Below are 19,186 nucleotides of genomic sequence, written 5' to 3'. Positions count from 1 at the left end.
CTGCTATCATCTGACAGCATCTTACTTTAAATTTGGTTAAGTTTGTAATTTTCTTTACTGAATTGGTCGTAACTCTGAACTTCCAGAAGACCAAAATACTATTCTTTGTCATGCCCAAACTGATGAGAACAGAACCCTAAACTGATCTATGACTGCCCCCAACACTATGACTTTACTGCACGCATTTTTTTATTTTTTATTTCCCCTTTTTCCCTCCTCCAATCCCACCACTTCCTACCTCCACAGGACTCCTGCCAGATGGCTCCACTACCTGCACCCAGTTATTCTATGAGGATGTGAGCTGGGCCTCTTCAGGCTAGACAACTGTCCTACAGCCAATTTATTCCAACCCAGGAAGCTCAAATGACTCTTCCATTTCCCCGGCAGCAAGAATCTGGGAGTAGGTAAGATAGCAGCTGCAGCTCCTGTGAAATAGCTTACCTTTCCTTTCCTTTCCTTGGACTGCTCATAGTCTCACAGTATGTGTCTGGTTAGGGAGAGGAAGCGTGCATACCCCCACACTCACCATCAGTTTCCCCAGTTCAGCAGTAAGTTCCTGCCCAATACACTGTAAGGCAATACATCATCTGCAGGCAAAGGATGCATCCAGCCACCAGTAGGTGTCACCAGTGTCACAAGCTGAGCAGCCTACCTCCCCAAGAATGATCAAGCAGGCCCAAAGTCCCCAATGCCACAGGCCAAGCAGCCTACCTCCCCAAGAATGATCAAGCAGGCATCAGCCATTCAAGCTCATCCTTCCCTACCCAGTCCTGCAGATACCCCTGCTGCTAATTGAACTGGGGTCATCTAAGACACAGGGTTTTATCTCCCTGCCTGAGCACTCTGCACATATTCTTAAAGCACTAAATAAAATATAGTCACTACCTATCTGACATATGTCATGGAATATTAGTAATCTTTTAACAAGTGAAGCCAGGATCCATTTTTAAAGGGGATTCTGATTCTCAGCCTATTTTTGCAACGCAACCTTCCTACTATTATAGAAAACTCAGCAAGCAAAAACCAGAATCTTCAATATGGCTTAAATAAAATATGTAGATTTATGGCTAGTTCCCATCAAAGCAAACATCATTCCCTGACTCTGGACAAAGCTGGATGGCTTCCCATCAACCATATAGCTAAACAGGCATAAACCCTATATTTTAAGCTATTGAACATGTAACGCTACCCATCATTTGCAAGGTCACTGAGGTTAAAATCATCAGAAGATTTCTTCACTCTGCCTCCATCTCTCATGTAACTTTGGTAATTCTATAATACTCCTTGGAAAGCACCAGCGAATTACTTTCCATCCATCCATCTCCATCTGTAGCACCAGGATTTGAAACCAGTTACCAGTTGCTGTTAAGGACTGACACTCCCATAGGGACTGAGACACCTATGTTCAGCACCTTGCTCTGATATCCATTAAACTGAAGCTGCCTGCAACTGTAGAGCAGGGAAATATAAATCTGTAACTATTTGTCTCATGCCGGATGACATATATAATCACTTAGTACATTTCTGGTTTGCCTTGTTGTATATTTGGCCATAGCTCATTTTATATACTTTGCATACTAGCTATGCACACTCATATTCATGCATTGTATTTCTCTGATATAATGAAAGTCACAGGTCATGGCTGAAAATTAATATCTGATTACAGTCTACTAGCCATAAATAACGCAAATAAAATTAAATATTGACTATTGGCATACAGATATATCAAAAGTAAAAGGAATATTCTTTTAATCAGAACTTGTGGGAATGCATACCTCTCAGCCTCTTAGGGCAATAAATCTGGACAAAGCCTGGCAAAATGGGGAGACAAAGGCCCAAAAATAGGGACAGATTTTAAATATTACTCATAAACTTAGAAAGTTTCTAAAGTTACAGGGTTTGTGTTAACATAAATTTTCTGAAGGATAGTCTGAAACGCAAATGTATGTCATTATTTAGGGACTTCAGTCCCCAGATCATCCCAGTGATTAGCCATAAAACCACAAATTTTATGAGGATCAGACCAAAAATATGATGCAGAAATCTGGGCATTCTCAGAAAATCCGGACAGTTATGAGGTATGAAAGTCCCTGATATTCTTTTGCTGGCTACAAGGAGTTGTGCTTCTCAGTATTAAGTCATTAGGACATGCACACACTGTAAAGATGGAAGTAGAACTGAGTAGAAGTGCAGAGAGGTTACCGGCCTCTGTGGAAATGCTGGGTGTATATATTCAGTGCACACTGAAGTCCTGACAATTTCCTTGCATTTGGAAACATTTTTACTTGCATTTGTGTGTTTGCACTACATACAGAGATAGTGGTAGGTTACCCCCATCTGTTGACATGACAGGTATGACCACAGTACACGTGAAAATATGGACAGACTCCCTGCATTTGGATACTGCAGTATGTACATGCATAGATTATAAAAATATGTTGGCATGCTACAGGTATATATGCAGTACATGTAGAAAACATGCTAGCTTCCCTGAATTAGAGCACATGCACTACATATTGAGGCAGTGGTAAGTTAGCAGTATCTGTTGACATGCTATAGGCATGAATATAGTACATACGGAAGTCCTGTTGGCTCCCTGCATTTGGGTACGGCAGTACTTACTGCAGTAGTAAAAAGTTTCCAGTATATACTGCCATGGTATAAGCATGAATACAGTACACATTAAGTCCTGATAAGCTCCCTGCATTGGGGACCACAGTACATCATGAGTTAATGGAAGATTACTAGCATCTACTGAAATGCTGTAGGTGTGAATACAGTATACATGGAAGTCCTAACAGATTCCCTGCATTTGAATACTGTCATGATGCATACTTCTGGATACCCAGTAATGTTGAACAGACTAGTATCGTGAACATCAGGGTACTCCAGCATTTTAGTCAATATGGTACATTTCATTCTGTTTAAAATGGCAGCTCAGTAGAAACAATGTTAACAGTTCAGTCGTCACAAACACACTAGCACTAGGTATTAGATACAATGCACTGTGAGATACTTACACTCTTAAAATGGCAATGCTATACAGTAGTCTTAAAGTGGCAAAGACTATAATACATATTCATAGTACAAACATACTCATGCAGCTCTGCATTACTTATCATCACATCTCTCCTAAGGAAAGGGAAACTTCTCTCTTTCAAATTATGAAGTGTGGACATGTACCCAATCGATGCACATCTACGTTCAACACTCTGGAATGATCTTGTTAGTGCTTAGATTTAATATTTATGAATACTCTAATATGATTATTTTGCAGCAGCAACTTATGAGAAAACTTCATTAGCAAGACATTTTAACAAAGAAATTGTAGTCACTTATCTGACCATATAACTGTTACATAGAACCAAATTGGTGCTTTGATTTCACACCAACTGCATGCCACATGAGCAGCATAGGAACTGGAATCTATGGAAGGAAAACTAGTAGCAAACAATTATAATGGACAGTAGCATTCACTCTGTAAAACAGGATTAGGAACAGTGACACTCAGTTGGGTAACACACAATCTGCCATCACATGTAGTGGATTTTGAACTTCCTCCCATGTGTCAAATATTGGGCTGTGGTAATACTTTCAGAGAAGCAGGAACATTTATTACATGTGGACCTGGTTATTCTTGGTTCACACACTACGGTTTTCTGTTTAGGAAAATGGCTTTCAGGTCGAGACTCATTAGGAACTTCTGAAATACACGTCTGATTTCAACTACTTCTGTTTGCACCAAGTAGGAGCTTGGAGCAATAGTTTTCTGTACTGCAACACTTGTTGTGTTCCATGGTTTCTTCTCTAACTTTAAGTGAACAGATAGGTCTGCTTGAAGTATCGGCTGTGATTGTGCAGAATGTTTGTCACAGAACATCTTGTACAAAGCTTTAACTCACTCATTATTTGTTTAACTGAATAGTACTGAATAGTTTTTTAACTCTAGTTTCGATTCTAACATTATTACATGTGAAGGGATTACTTCTGTAGCATTATGTGGAGTAAATCTATACAATGTGAGAATTCTGTGAGGATCAGGTTGCCTTAATATCATTTTAGCTGTTTGAATTGTTCTCTCAGTTTTACCATTTGACTGAAGATAGTGAGGACTTGATGTAGAATGATTAAAACTACAAATATCCACAAACTTGGAATTCAATTGACATGAACTGTGTACCTTTTTCTGTATCCAATTCAATACATATTCCTTATCTGGTGAACACGGTCTTGAACCTGCCTGTTATTTATTGGCCTGCTGTATGTAAATTATTTCTATGTCCATAACTATGAAGTAGTTTTTGCCTTCATACTTACATAAGTCAGCAGCTATCTTTAGCCAAGGACCTTGTGGTAAAGCTGTTGGGATTAATGTCACTCTCTTTTGAGGAAGGTCATGGACCAAACAAAATGGACAGTTTGACACAAGCTTTACAATACCTTAGCTGATGTTGGCCACCATAATGACATTTTGTGAGACCTTAATAACCTTCATGTATTTGAGGTAGCATTTCAGCACATTGTGATGAGAGTGGTACTATTCTGTCCTCATACAGTAATAAGACATCATATTCTGATAACTTCCCTCTGACTGTGTACCACTTGGATATGAGATGCTTTGTTTGTGCCTAGCAATTTGGGCATTTGTCTCTGTCATAACTGATAACAGTTTGTAACTCATGGTCAGTTTTGGTAGTTTGCTTACATTTTTCTAATCTATTGGTAGTCTCAGGTCTGGTTGTCAATTTTGCCCTGCACATAAATGGAAACATCTTTGGTATCTGATAACAACTGTCAAGTATATGATTTCTGGATAACATGTCTGCCACAACTAATTGTTTTGCAGGCACATGGATTACTCTGGCATTGAATCTTCTTCATCTCATCAGCAGTCTTTGGTATCTGGGTGGTACTGTGGCCAAATCATAGGACTTAATCAGTGGAACTAATAACTTGTGGTCAGTTTGAAGATGGAAACTCTCAAGGCCTAATAGGTATCTCGAAAATTTCTCATATGTCCGGACACTTGGAAGGCAGTCTTTTTCGATGTGCAAATATCTCTGTTCAAGACTGGTTAGCATTCTGGAGCAACAAATGGATATGGTATGTGATAGATGTAGTTATACAATGTCACTGGATGCAAGGCTATCACATACAAGTACCTATAATACCAAACAGATTGTCACTAACACACACACACACACACACACACACACACACACACACACACACACACACACACACACGTGCGCACACACACACGCACACACACGCACACACGCACACACGCACACACACACACACACACACACACACACACACACACACACACACACACACACACACACACACACACACATACACACACTACACCACACTCACAAAATAAAGACCAGTCGCCTAGACCCATATATACTAAGGCTCTTAAATATAATCTCCTGAAACCACAAAAACCTCCCAGACACTGCACTCTAAAAAAGTGTCCTCAGCAACCTCTAGAGCACTCAGTAAAAACAATACCAACCAAGACACATACTGCCACATGCCACATTGTCTCAGCTTCTAAGCCCATAAGGCACACCACCACACAACCCAACATTTTGGTCATAGGAGACTCCATTGGGAGACACGCAGATGTCCCACTCACCAGGCTAAGAAAGGAGAGAGAGTCACAGTCAGCTGTCTGTCAGGGGCCAGAATCAGCTAAATCAAGCATGCACTCATAGGTTCATAGGTTCATAGGTTTATACTAGGCTATCTGCCCTAAGGCATTTATAAGCCTAGCCCAGAGTTTTGCGGCTTGCGCCACCCCTTATATGAAAAAAATACTGTACCCATTAGTTTGTTTTGCCTCTGTCCAGCAGTGACACAGAGATGATTCCCAGGGTAAACCTACGATCTCCCATCCACAGGTCAAGATTTCTCTTGAACAGAACCAGCGAGGTGCTCTGCCTTACATGGACCGGGATTCTATTCCACAGCATAGGGAGTCTCTGAGTGATAAATCTATCCCTCCAGCACATCCTATTTATATCCGTGCTCAGGTTTAAGTCGCTTGCTCTAGTGGTTCTGGTGGATTTGGATTTTTTGAGGTGGAGCATGTCCATTAATTCCTGGTTGGACATGGCCTTGTACGTCAGGCACATGTCACCTCTGAGCAGACGGTATGCGACTGAATAGAGCTGGAGTTTCTTCAATCTGGCAGCATATGACAGATTTTGTAGTCCCTTTATCCTTTTGGTGAGGTACTTTTGGGGTCTTTCCAATTGCTGCAGATGTCGGGTGAGATACATCCCGAATGGGGCATTGTACTCGATCATTGGTCTGATAAGTGAAGAGTACAGGGGAACAATGACCTCACTAGATCTGGCTGTGAATCCCTTCATGATCAGGCGGGCAATGTAGAAGGTCTTTCTAACCACTTTAGCAACGCGAGTGTCAAAAGAAAGGCCACTGTCAACCTGGGTCCCCAGGTCCCTGATAACCTGTTCTGTGCTTAGAGGATTGCCACCTATGTGGTAGCTTGGGGTTACCTTGTTTTTCCCGAAGGGTATGACTATACATTTTTTGGCGTTTAACTTCAGGCCATGGCTCTGGCACCAGCTATCAGTTTCCTATGAACACCTCCAGGACTGCATGGATCAGGCAATCCCAAATAAAACCAAGACTCTTTCCACAAAGGGCAAACGTCCAGTCTGGTGGACCCCAGCCATTAACAAACTTTACAATAAGAGGAGAAAGCTATTACATGATAGAACAAAATCCATAAAAGGGAAGTCACCCCTGATCATTATTAATAAAAAAACACGAGCACTCATAAAATCAACTAAGGCCAATTTTGAGAGAAAAATTGCCATGGATTCAAAGGACAATCATAAGGCCTTTTTCAGCTATGTTAGGAACCTGGGTGGAAACTCCCAGATATGCTCAGAATTAGTCCAAAATGATACAAAAATCACTGAACCCACAGACATTGCCAACATACTGGCAGACAGGTTCAGTGCAAACTTCGCCCCCCTCTCCCCCCCTAAAGGAGAGATAACTATCCCAGAGGAGTGTAGCCTGCCAGACATCTCAAATGCGCAGGTGAAAGCTGCTCTCTAAAGCTAAAAACACAGCATCAATGGGACCGGATGGTGTCCCCGGCTGTGTGCTACACGAGCTAAATGAGGAATTAAACCCGCACATAAGGCAGCTGTTTAATCTCAGCCTTACCACAGGATACGTGCCCAAGGAGTGGCGTATGGCAACTGTGGTCCCACTCCACAAAGGCGGTGCCTCTACGGACCCTGGTAATTACCGCCCCATAAGCTTAACAAGTCTAGTCTGCAAAGCTATGCAGAGGATCATAATGGAGCTCATAAACAAAGATATAGGGGACTTGCAGACATTGGACCCGACCCAGTTTGGCTTCGTCAAGGGCAGATCATGCCTTTTGAACTTGGTCGACTTCTTTGAAACAGTCACCAAGGCCATTGTTGAGTGAAAGGCAGTCCATACAGCCTACCTTGACCTTGCAAAGGCTTTTGACACAATACCCCACTCGGGTATTGTAGAAAAACTTACCAGCTTAAATGTAAACCCATATGTCACAAGATGGATTGCAAACTGGCTTAAGGACAGAACCCACAGGGTTAGAGTTGCTGGCGCTATGTCAGACTCCAAGCCGGTCACAAGTGGTGTCCCACAGGGCTTGGTCCTTGGCCTGCTATTATTCGGCATCTACTTCTCAGAAGTACAGGCCAACATGGGAGGACTTTGGCTGACAAAGTTTGCAGACGACTGCAAACTGGGCACCATAGTGGAAAGTGCATCGGACACGGATATCCTTCAGAAGGGACTCACGGAAACAGATAGCTGGTGCCAGAGCCATGGCCTGAAGTTAAACGCCAAAAAATGTATAGTCATACCCTTCGGGAAAAACAAGGTAACCCCAAGCTACCATATAGGTGGCAATCCACTAAGCACAGAAGAGGTTATCAGGGACCTGGGGACCCAGGTTGACAGTGGCCTTTCTTTGACACTCACGTTGCTAAAGTGGTTAGAAAGACCTTCTACATTGCCCACCTGATCATGAAGGGATTCACATCCAGATCTAGTGAGGTCATTGTTCCCCTGTACTCTTCACTTATCAGACCAATGATCGAGTACAATGCCCCATTCGGGATGTATCTCACCCGACATCTGCAGCAATTGGAGAGACCCCAAATGTTCCTCACCAAAAGGATAAAGGGACTCCAAAATCTGTCATATGCTGCCAGATTGAAGAAACTCCAGCTCTATTCAGTCACATACCATCTGCTCAGAGGTGACATGTGCCTGACATACAAGGCCATGTCCAACCCGGAATTAATGGACATGCTCCACCTCAAAAAATCCAAATCCACCAAAACCACTAGAGCAAGCGACTTAAACCTTAGCACGGATATAAATAGGACGTGCTGGAGGGATAGATTTATCACTCAGAGACTCCCTATGCTGTGGAATAAAATCCCGGTCCATGTGAGGCAGAGCACCTTGCTGGCTCTGTTCAAGAGAAATCTTGACCTGTGGATGGGAGATCGTAGGTTTACCCCGGGAATCATCTCTGTGTCACTGCTGGACAGAGGCACAACAAACTAATGGGCACAGTATTTTTTCATATAACGGGTGGCGTAAGCCACAAAACTTTGGGCTAGGCTTATAAATGCCTTAGGGCAGATAGCCTAGTATAAACCTATGAACCTATGAACCTATAAGGATATCCGTGTCTGATGCACTTTCCACTATGGCACCCAGTTTGCAGTCATCTGCAAACTTTGTCAGCCAAAGTCCTCCCATGTTGGCCTGTACTTCTGAGAAGTAGATGCCAAACAATAGGGGGCCAAGGACCGAGCCCTGTGGGACACCACTTGTGACCGGCATGGAGTCTGATATAGCGCCAGCAACTCTAACCCTGTGGGTTCTGTCCTTAAGCCAGTTTGCAACCCATCTTGTGACATATGGGTTTACATTTAAGTTGGTAAGTTTTTCTACAATACCCGAGTGGGGTATTGTGTTGAAAGCCTTTGCAAGGTCAAGGTAGGCTGTATGGATGCCTTTCCCTCATCAATGGCCTTGGTGACTGTTTTGAAGAAGTCGACCAAGTTCAAAAGGCATGATCTGCCCTTGACAAAGCCAAACTGGGACAGGTCCAATGTCTGCAAGTCCCCTATATCTTTGTTTATGAGCTCCATTATGATCCTCTCCATAGCTTTGCAGACTAGACTTGTTAAGCTTATGGGGCGGTAATTACCAGGGTCCGTAGAGGCACCGCCTTTGTGGAGTGGGACCACAGTTGCCGTACGCCACTCCTTGGGCACGTATCCTGTGATAAGGCTGAGATTAAACAGCTGCCTTATGTGCGGGATTAGTTCCTCATTGAGCTTGTGTAGCACACAGCCGGGGACACCATCCGGTCCCATTGATGCTGTGTTTTTAGCTTTAGAGAGAGCAGCTTTTACCTGCGCATTTGAGATGTCTGGGAGGCTACATTCCGCTGAGATAGTTATCTCTCCTTTAGGGGGGGGAGAGGGGGGTGAAGTTTGCACTGAACCTGTCTGCCAGTATGTTGGCAATGTCTGTGGTTTCAGTGATTTTTGTATCATTTTGGACTAATTCTGAGCATATCTGGGAGTTTCCACCCAGGTTCCTAACATAGCTGAAAAAGGCCTTATGATTGTCTTTTGAATCCATGGCAATTTTTCTCTCAAAACTGGCCTTAGTTGATTTTATGAGTGCTCGTATTTTTTTACTAAGAATGATCAGGGGTGACTTCCCTTTTATGGATTTTGTTTTATCATGTAATAGCTTTCTCCTCTTATTGTAAAGTTTGTTAATGGCTGGGGTCCACCAGACTGGACGTTTGCCCTTGGTGGAAAGAGTCTTGGTTTTATTTGGGATTGCCTGATCCATGCAGTCCTGGAGGTGTTTATAGAAGGCATTTGTAAGGGCTTCCGCAGCTTGGGTTGTGGTTTCCTCTGGCTCAGGGGCCTTGAAGGATACCATACCAGTCTTGAGTAGTGTGAAGTTTGCTTTAGAGAAGTTCTTCACTGTGGTCTTTTTTGTTTGGGGTGGGGGTGGGATGTGGATTTCCAGTGAGATTAGTTTATGATCAGATCTCACCAATGAGAGATATACTTCCGGTGCTGAGCATTTTGTCCCCATGTTTGTGATAATGAGATCTAGTATATTTTCTCCTCTCGTGGGAACAGTGACTAGCTGTTCCATGGCATTTGAATTAATGAACTCCAGGAACCATTGGGCTAGAAAGTTAGGGCTTGAGTAATGTTCCCAGTCTATATTCGGGTAGTTGAAGTCACCCAATATGATGGTGTTTGGAGATACATTTATACCTTCCAATGTCTTCAGGAAGGCTGTGTGGGGTTCCTGAGTTTGAGAGGGTGGCCTGTAGCATGCTACAAATTGTAGAGCAGTTTTGCCTATGGTTAGTTGTACCTGGATGGTTTCCGAAGCTTCGTGCATTGCCACCAACCTGGAGGTGTGGGTATCCTTTATGAATATGGATACACCCCCTCCTTTTGTGGTGTGGTCCAGGTTTTGGGGCCGGAACGCATGATATGAGGTAAAACCTGATAGGGCCGGGGTGCTCTCAGGAGCCTTGAACCAGGTTTCAGTTACAGCACAGACATCGATGTTCTCCATACTGAGAAGGGCCTCGAGTGCGTGCATTTTGAGATTCAGACTTCTGGCATTGAGGAGCATTACCCTCAGTTTCTTCTCATTTTTGTTTTCTAGGGTGGTAGGTTTAGAATTTGAGCCTTGCCTAAAAAAGGCACTATGGGGGTGGCAAGAGCCTTAGCCAATATCCAGAATCCCAGGGGTGACAGGTGCAAGCCGTCGCTTGCGAAGCAGCATGGCTTGTCAAGCATGTCATCCCAGGCAGACAGACACTGGATCCCCTTTGAATGACACCAGGAGTTAAGCCAATTGTTAAAGCTGATCATCTTGTCTCTATATTGTGGTATCATTCTTGGTGAAGGAAGGATACTGCTCAAGGTCAGGGTCATACCTGCCTGGGCTACACAATCAGAGAGCTCCTCTATGTCTCTTTTCATGTAGTCCAGGGAGGTACGTCTCAGGTCGTTCACACCAGCATGGACAATGACTGTGTCATATTTGTACTTGCCGTGGAGTGACCGGAGTGCTTGAGTTATGTGGTGAATTCTAGCGCCCGATAGGCAGCTTACTGTGACCCTCTCCTTGTTCAGCCTGGTGAGTGGGACGTCAGTGTGTCTGACTATGGAGTTACCTATGACAAGTATGTTTGGTGTTGTATTTGGCCTTAAGGGCTGTGACTGCTTTGCACACTGATTTTGTGGTTTATGTGTTGCTTGTGGGGTGTCTTGAGGTAGCAGTTGCTTGGGTGTCTGCTTTGGAGGCCTCTGCTGTTTAGGTAAATTTTTACTCAGAGCCTCCGAGTAAGTCTTTGTGTGTTTATGTGTTTGATTCAGTGGTGTGGTAGCATTATGTGAGGCTGGTTTTGTGGTGTGTGTAGTTGCCTTCTCCTCTTGTCTAGTCTTGCCAGTCCTGAGTTGAGAGAGCTCAGCCTCCAGTTTGGCTAAATAGCTGCATCTCTCGCAAGTATTTGTGTTATGTGGGAGGAGGAGAGGGTTGTCTGTGTATATGAGGCAATTGTAACATTGCCTCAATATTCCCAGATTCACCAACTGAGCAGGAGAGGACGCCAGCATCTGGCCCTTCGACATGCTAGAAATTTAAGAAGTTAGGTATGAGACTGAATAAGAGAGGACTTAGTAAGGAAGTGGGTACTCCTGGGGGGGTTTCGAAAGTGAGGGACTTTGTATAATATAGGAGTGCTTAACCTGCAAGGAAGATGCTTTTAAGACAAGTGCTTTTTTTTTTTTTTTTTACAGAAAAAACTTTTAGGAACAAGTGCTGCGCTTTTTAATTAAGGGATATACTGTTTAGGTTACTAGTAGAGCAGTTCTAAGGGAAAAAATGAAGAACAGACTTTATGGAGCCAGAAAAAGTTTAACCTTGTTAAACCCATGCTGCCTGATGCTGCTCTAGTGGCAACTCCGCACTAAATCACGCTAAAGCGTGCTTTATAGCAGGGGGCTGGAAAAGGCAGGAAATGACCCAAAATGGCCAATGAATTACAAGTTACTGTCTTAAACCACTCCTCTGAGGACAAACAGGCAGCTCAGTACTCCCCACTCCCACTGGTGAGTAAAGAAACTTCCCCCTGACCAAACAAAGAAAATGGAGAAGTACAGGAACCAAGACAAAGCCCAGGGATCAGCAAACCCTGATCACTGGAACAACTAGCCAGGAAAGTTAGGAGAACAAGAATTTTTTTTGTTTTTTTCAAATTTTTTTCACAGACAGAACAGAAAATACAATAAATACTTTGCTTTTCAATTAAATGCTATCAAAAGCTAGTACACTTGAGTGTATTAGCCTGTAGTTTAACTTTTAAGCAAACTTAAACTAAGAAGTGCAACCAACAATTAAAGCTTATAAAAACAGGAAAAACAGGTAATACCACTATAAAATAGACAGAAACAGTCGTCGAATAACACAAATGGTCGATAAATGCAAGAAAAAATACTTAAAATCTGGAAAGATGCTTTTTCTGTTCTCTGCTGCTCTAGGTACTCTGCTGGATACCACGAGGAGCTGTGCTGAGTTCTCTACAGCCAGAAAAGCCCGCCAAAGCGTGCTTTATAGCAGGGGGCTGGAAAAGGCAGGAAATGACCCAAAATGGCCAATGAATTACAAGTTACTGTCTTAAACCACTCCTCTGAGGACAAACAGGCAGCTCAGTACTCCCCACTCCCACTGGTGAGTAAAGAAACTTCCCCCTGACCAAACAAAGAAAATGGAGAAGTACAGGAACCAAGACAAAGCCCAGGGATCAGCAAAACCTGATCACTGGAAAAACTAGCCAGGAAAGTTAGGAGAACAAGAATATATATATCTTTTTTCAAATTCTTTTCACAGACAGAACAGAAAACACAATAAATGCTTTGCTTTTCAATTAAATGCTATCAAAAGCTAGTACACTTGAGTGTATTAGCCTGTAGTTTAACTTTTAAGCAAACTTAAACTAAGAAGTGCAACCAACAATTAAAGCTTATAAAAACAGGAAAAACAGGTAATACCACTATAAAATAGACAGAAACAGTCGTCGAATAACACAAATGGTCGAAAAATGCAAGAAAAAATACTTAAAATCTGGAAAGATTTTTTTTCTGTTCTCTGCTGCTCTAGGAACTCTGCTGGATACCACGAGGAGCTGTGCTGAGTTCTCTACAGCCAGAAAAGCCCGCCAAAGCGTGCTTTATAGCAGGGGGCTGGAAAAGGCAGGAAATGACCCAAAATGGCCAATGAATTACAAGTTACTGTCTTAAACCACTCCTCTGAGGACAAACAGGCAGCTCAGTACTCCCCACTCCCACTGGTGAGTAAAGAAACTTCCCCCGACCAAACAAAGAAAATGGAGAAGTACAGGAACCAAGACAAAGCCCAGGGATCAGCAAAACCTGATCACTGGAACAACTAGCCAGGAAAGTTAGGAGAACAAGAATATTTTTTCGTTTTTCCAAATTTTTTCACAGACAGAACAGAAAACACAATAAATGCTTTGCTTTTCGATTAAATGCTATCAAAAGCTAGTACACTTGAGTGTATTAGCCTGTAGTTTAACTTTTAAGCAAACTTAAACTAAGAAGTGCAACCAACAATTAAAGCTTATAAAAACAGGAAAAACAGGTAATACCACTATAAAATAGACAGAAACAGTCGTCGAATAACACAAATGGTTGAAAAATGCAAGAAAAAATACTTAAAATCTGGAAAGATGCTTTTTCTGTTCTCTGCTGCTCTAGGAACTCTGCTGGATACCACGAGGAGCTGTGCTGAGTTCTCTACAACCAGAAAAGCTGGATTGCTAGTACCAGTGGGCACAAAATGATCTGAGATGTTCCTCCCTAGATTATATGAAGAGAGATATAGGGGAGCTCTCAGATTATATGTACCAGGCCAGCACAAACCTAGCATTGAGCAACATTCTAGCAGAAGATAATTAACTTTACTAATTGACTTAGTTTCTGGTGTCATTCCAAGGGGATTCAATATCTGTCAGCATGGGAGAATATGGTCAGCAGACTATGCTGCTTTGTCTGGGATGGTCTGTATGGTCAGCAGACTATGCTGCTTTGTCTGAGATGGCCTGTACCTGTCCCCTCTAGGCTTTTGAATGTTAGCTAAAGCATTGTCCCCACATCTTTTTTATGCAATACCAAACTGACAATATGTCTGACATAGCAAAAATAGCCCTAGAAAATCTAAAGGTGTTACTATTCAATGATAGGAGCCTAAACAAGAAACTCCACTACCTCCAAGCTCTCCGCACTTTGGAAAACGCAGACATTTGTGCAGTTACTGAGACATGGTGTAATGCCATAGAGAGCACCTGAGCAGTGCAGGGCTACAATGTCTTCCACACATTTACACTACCTACAGTATAGGCAGGGACTAAGGGTGGAGGTGTCTCAAATTACATAAAAAACAGACATACTTCAAGGCTGGCCACACAGGATGACATACTTAAGCTTCTGTATGTCTGAATTATCATAGACAAAGTCCCATACCATAGCTTTGCAAATTATAGATCTGCCCATATGACCCAGAAAATCCATAACACATAATTAAACTTAAGTTGGGAGTGGCAGAGAAGTATATAAGAGTGGTACAGGATATGTACAAGGATAGTGTGACAGCAGTGAGATCTGCAGTGGGAGTGACAGATGCGTTTGAGGTGGAGGTGGGATTACATCAAGGATCAGCTCTGAGCCCTTTCTTATTTGCAGTGGTGATGGACAGGTTGACAGACGAGATCAGTCAGGAATCCCCATGGACTATGATGTTTGCAGATGAAATTGTGATATGTAGTGAGAGTAGGGAAAAAGTCGAGCAGACCCTGGAGAGGTGGAGATATGCTCTAGAGAGGAGAGGAATGAAGGTCAGCAGGACTAAGACAGAATATATGTGTGTGAATGAGAGGGAGGATAGAGGAATGGTGAGGATGCAGGGAGTAGAGTTGGCGAAAGTGAATGAGTTTAAATACTTGGAATCAACAGTTTAGAGTAATGGCAAGTGTAGAAGAGAGGTGAAGAAGAGAGTACAGGCAGAGTGGAGTGGGTGGAGAAGAGTGTCAGGAGTAATATGTGACAGGCGAGTACCAGTAAGAGTGAATGGGAAGGTCTAGAAGAGGGTAGTGAGACCAGCTATGTTATATGGGTTGGAGACAGTGGCACTGACAAAAAGTCAGGAGTCAGAGCTGGATGTGGCAGAGTTAAAGATGTTAAGATTTGCACTGGGTGTGACGAGGGTAGCCAGGATTAGGAATAAGTATATTAGAGGGTCATCCCAGGTTGGATGGTTTGGAGACAAAGCCAGAGAGGTGAAATTGCGTTGGTTTGGACATGTGCTGAGGAGGGATGCTGGGTATATTGGGAAAAGGATGCTAACAATGAAGCTGCCAGAAGGCCTAAGATAAGGTTTATGGATGTGGTGAGAGAGGACATGCAAGTGGTTGGTGTGACAGAGCAAGATGCAGAGGACCCGAAGAAACGGCAACAGATGATCCACTGTGGCAACCCCTAATGGGAACAGCTGAAAGAAAAAGAAGACTGGAGTTACTCACCATTCAACCCATTACCAAATTCTTGGGTGACTTTAACTACCCCAGTATAAACTGGGAATCATACAAAACTCAAACGTGTAGGCCCAGAGATTCCTAGACTTTGTCAACACAAACATCCTGAACAAGATAGTCTATACCCCCACTAGGGTGAAAACATATTGTATCTGGTGCTCACTAACAAGGAAGAATACTGAACCCCCCTCCCCGCAGTATAATGTCCTCTCTGGTGAGGTTGGGCCATAAAGTTGTCTCCTCTAAAATAAAATAAAACCTGGGACCCCTGCTAACCCTGGAACATTTAAAAACTGTTCTAAGGCAAACTTCCTACTTTTAAGTGATAACCTGGTAAATTCCAAGCTTCCCTACCCCCCCCCCCCCAAGCCCCAAGAACACTACTGCCTATGTGGAATTTTTGACAGAGACCCTGTACAATCATGTCAATAGATGCATCGAGACAGTTGTACCTACCAGGAATAAACAGAATACAAACACAAAATAAAAACCACCATGTTGGAATCACAATATGTAAATAGGTTGTAAACAAAAGGAAGAAAGTCATAGCAAAAATAAGGAAGTACAATACTCAGCAGGATAAAAAAAATCTCTCATTAATTTAAAAATGCAACTCAGAGGACAAATTAAGTCTATAAAAGCTAAATTTAAAGTAAACATAGCCTCCCAGGACAAGGACAACCATAATGCTTCTTTATCTATGTCCACATCCTCAAAGGCAGTACACAACAATGTGCAAAACTAATTGTAAGTGGAACAGCCTACACTGATCCAAAAGACACAGCAACAAAAGATATTTATATTGGCTGGTAAATTCAGCTCCAGTTTTATCCCTCCTTCTCCCTAAGGCTCCTCTCTGGAAATACCTTCTGCTTTAAAATCAGATACAATAGACAATGTTGTTGTTTGTCTTTCGGCTTTTCCCGGTTAGAGGTCGCCACAGTGGAACTCTGGTACACTAATGATTGGCAGTTGTTTTTTTATGGTGTCAAGTTGCCAGCCCAATGCCCAACCTTCAACAAAGGCACGCCCATTCAACGCATGTTTTTTGAACGCCCACTCGACCGCGGGGAGGACATGCAGACTCCACACAGAAGGCACTCCCAACCCAAGCTGAGAATCGAACGGGAGAACCTCTTGCTGTGAGGCAACAACACTACCGCTGCACCACATAGACAATGAACCTAAGAAAATGCATTCTGAACATTATTGTCAGTCTTATTTGTTGAAGGATCCTCTCTAATTTACTTTGTTTTATAAATGACACCAAAATGGAGGTCTTTTGCATCTCTTATAGTGTCTGTCTTGCTCAGCACACTACTCTGATTCTGTATAATGACCCCACCTTGTGAATTTACCAAGCTTACACAGACTCTGCTTCTCATGTATTCACTTACTTTTGACCAGAATGATGTCACTTTTAAACTTGCCATTCTCCCTGCTTTTTGCCTCACACATATCACTTGCCATAATTAGCATTTACTCCTTTATTAAGTGTACATCTCTGGCAATTTGTATAACTTTTTCTAAAGTTAGATTTACTTCAGGTTTTAACTTTACAGACATGTCTACATCTGCCAGCGTAATGATAATTCTGTCTCCGATTGTTTCACCTTTTGTGCCAGCAAAGCCATGATTTTAAGCCAGTTCATACATGCACTTCACAAAAGCTTCAAGATATTTACCTTTGACTCGTGCACAGCCATGGAAGCATGATCTTGCATGTATAATACGTTTTTGGCACACAATGTTCATTCAGCTTACTAATCATTGACTCATATTTAATACTCTGGTCCTCTGAGAATGAAAGGAATTGTATATTGCCTCTGACTCTTTTCCTATTGACTATAACAGTGTTTACTTGAATTTATTCTGATTCTTTTATCTAACTTAGATGCCACTCTAAATCATACAAACCTTTGCATTCAGGCAGGCCAAATAATTTTGAGAAATCTAATGACTCAGGTGGGATAAACTTTGTCACATTGGACAACAATTCAGCTTTCTTGGGTTGAATGGCTCAAAATCAGTAAAACGGACAATTCATGAGGCAAAATTACTCGTTTGCGGGAAAACAGGTTACTCTGAGCTTGACAGATACTACTCAGCTCATAAATATCATTTTATGACAGACTTATTTTTTAAACAATGAAGAAAATCTTGTTTCTGACACCATGTCTTGATGTGCACAAATGGTTATGCAGTGATATGTCATTAAAATCAGGATACACCACCATTTTAGTCAAACAGGTAACTTTTATTCTGTACAAAATGGCAGCGCAGTAGAAACGATGCTATCAGTTTAGTCAACACAAACACACTGTTACTAGACCCTAGATACAATTCATTATGAGATACATTCTTTCTTAAAAAGGTTATGCTCCACAACAGTCTTAAAGTGGCAATAGCTGTAATGCAGGTTCACAGTGTATACAGTCTCATGCAGCTTATCCTTACTTATTATCACAGGTACTGCAGTACATACTGAAGCAGTGGGAGGTTACCAACACCTGCTGACTTCCTATAGATACAAGTACAATAAACATGAAAGTACTCACACATTACTCAAATCTCTGTACTTGCAGTATATATGGAAGCAGTGACATAATGAAGTGCTGAGAAGTTCACCACATGTGTGCCATGCTGTCTAGATTGTAGTGCACTTGAAAGTATTGATAAATTATCTGCACCTATGAACATGCTGTGGAGACAACTGCAGTACATATGGAGATACTGAGAAGTTGCCTGCATGTATAGACATGTGGCTATGATTACAAAACCTTGGAGGACTCTGTTAGATTACCTGCATATACGGACATACAATGAGGTTACATGCAGAAAATATGTAGTGGCACTGATAAATACACCTATCACTGGGTATGCTGTGGTAACAGATGAAGTATATATGGTTATATCAAGAGATTAGCCAAATCTGTGGACACACAATGTTATTTGCATTTGTAGAAATAGTGCGCAAATAGATGCTGAATGTATGAAGGAAGTTTAAGGTAATTTCCAGGGCTGGATAGAGTGTGGTTATTACTTATCACTGATTTATTTTCATCTCATTTTTTTCTTGTTTTTGTTTTGTTTTTTTTTTTCTTTTTTAACTAGGATAATCCACCTTGGTAGATTTTCACTATAGGTTTAAGAAGAAAATCTCCAAATACTGATTAACGCATTGCATGTTGTTTGGGATGCAATATAAAACAGCAGTAGTCATCAGTCATATAGTCAAACATCAGTGTGATTTGATTTAAGATTATGTATCACAGTACAGCATGCAGTGGCTTTGTGATATTATATATAGCGGGTATAGTCACCAGCCAGAGATATTATAGTTACAGTCTCTACGATTCCAAAGGCTAGGCTATGACTTAACAGTACATAACAGTTGTACACTAAAAAAAAAATTTGTAATGTTATATTACATTATTAATTATATTAATTGTAATAATTGTA

Source organism: Protopterus annectens, chromosome 6.part1 (assembly GCF_019279795.1).
Source record: "Protopterus annectens isolate FY-2018-M chromosome 6.part1, PAN1.0, whole genome shotgun sequence".
In the NCBI taxonomy this organism is placed as follows: Eukaryota; Metazoa; Chordata; order Ceratodontiformes; family Protopteridae; genus Protopterus; species Protopterus annectens.
The sequence above is the reverse complement of the archived record's forward strand: the minus strand, read 5'-3'. Positions refer to the sequence as shown.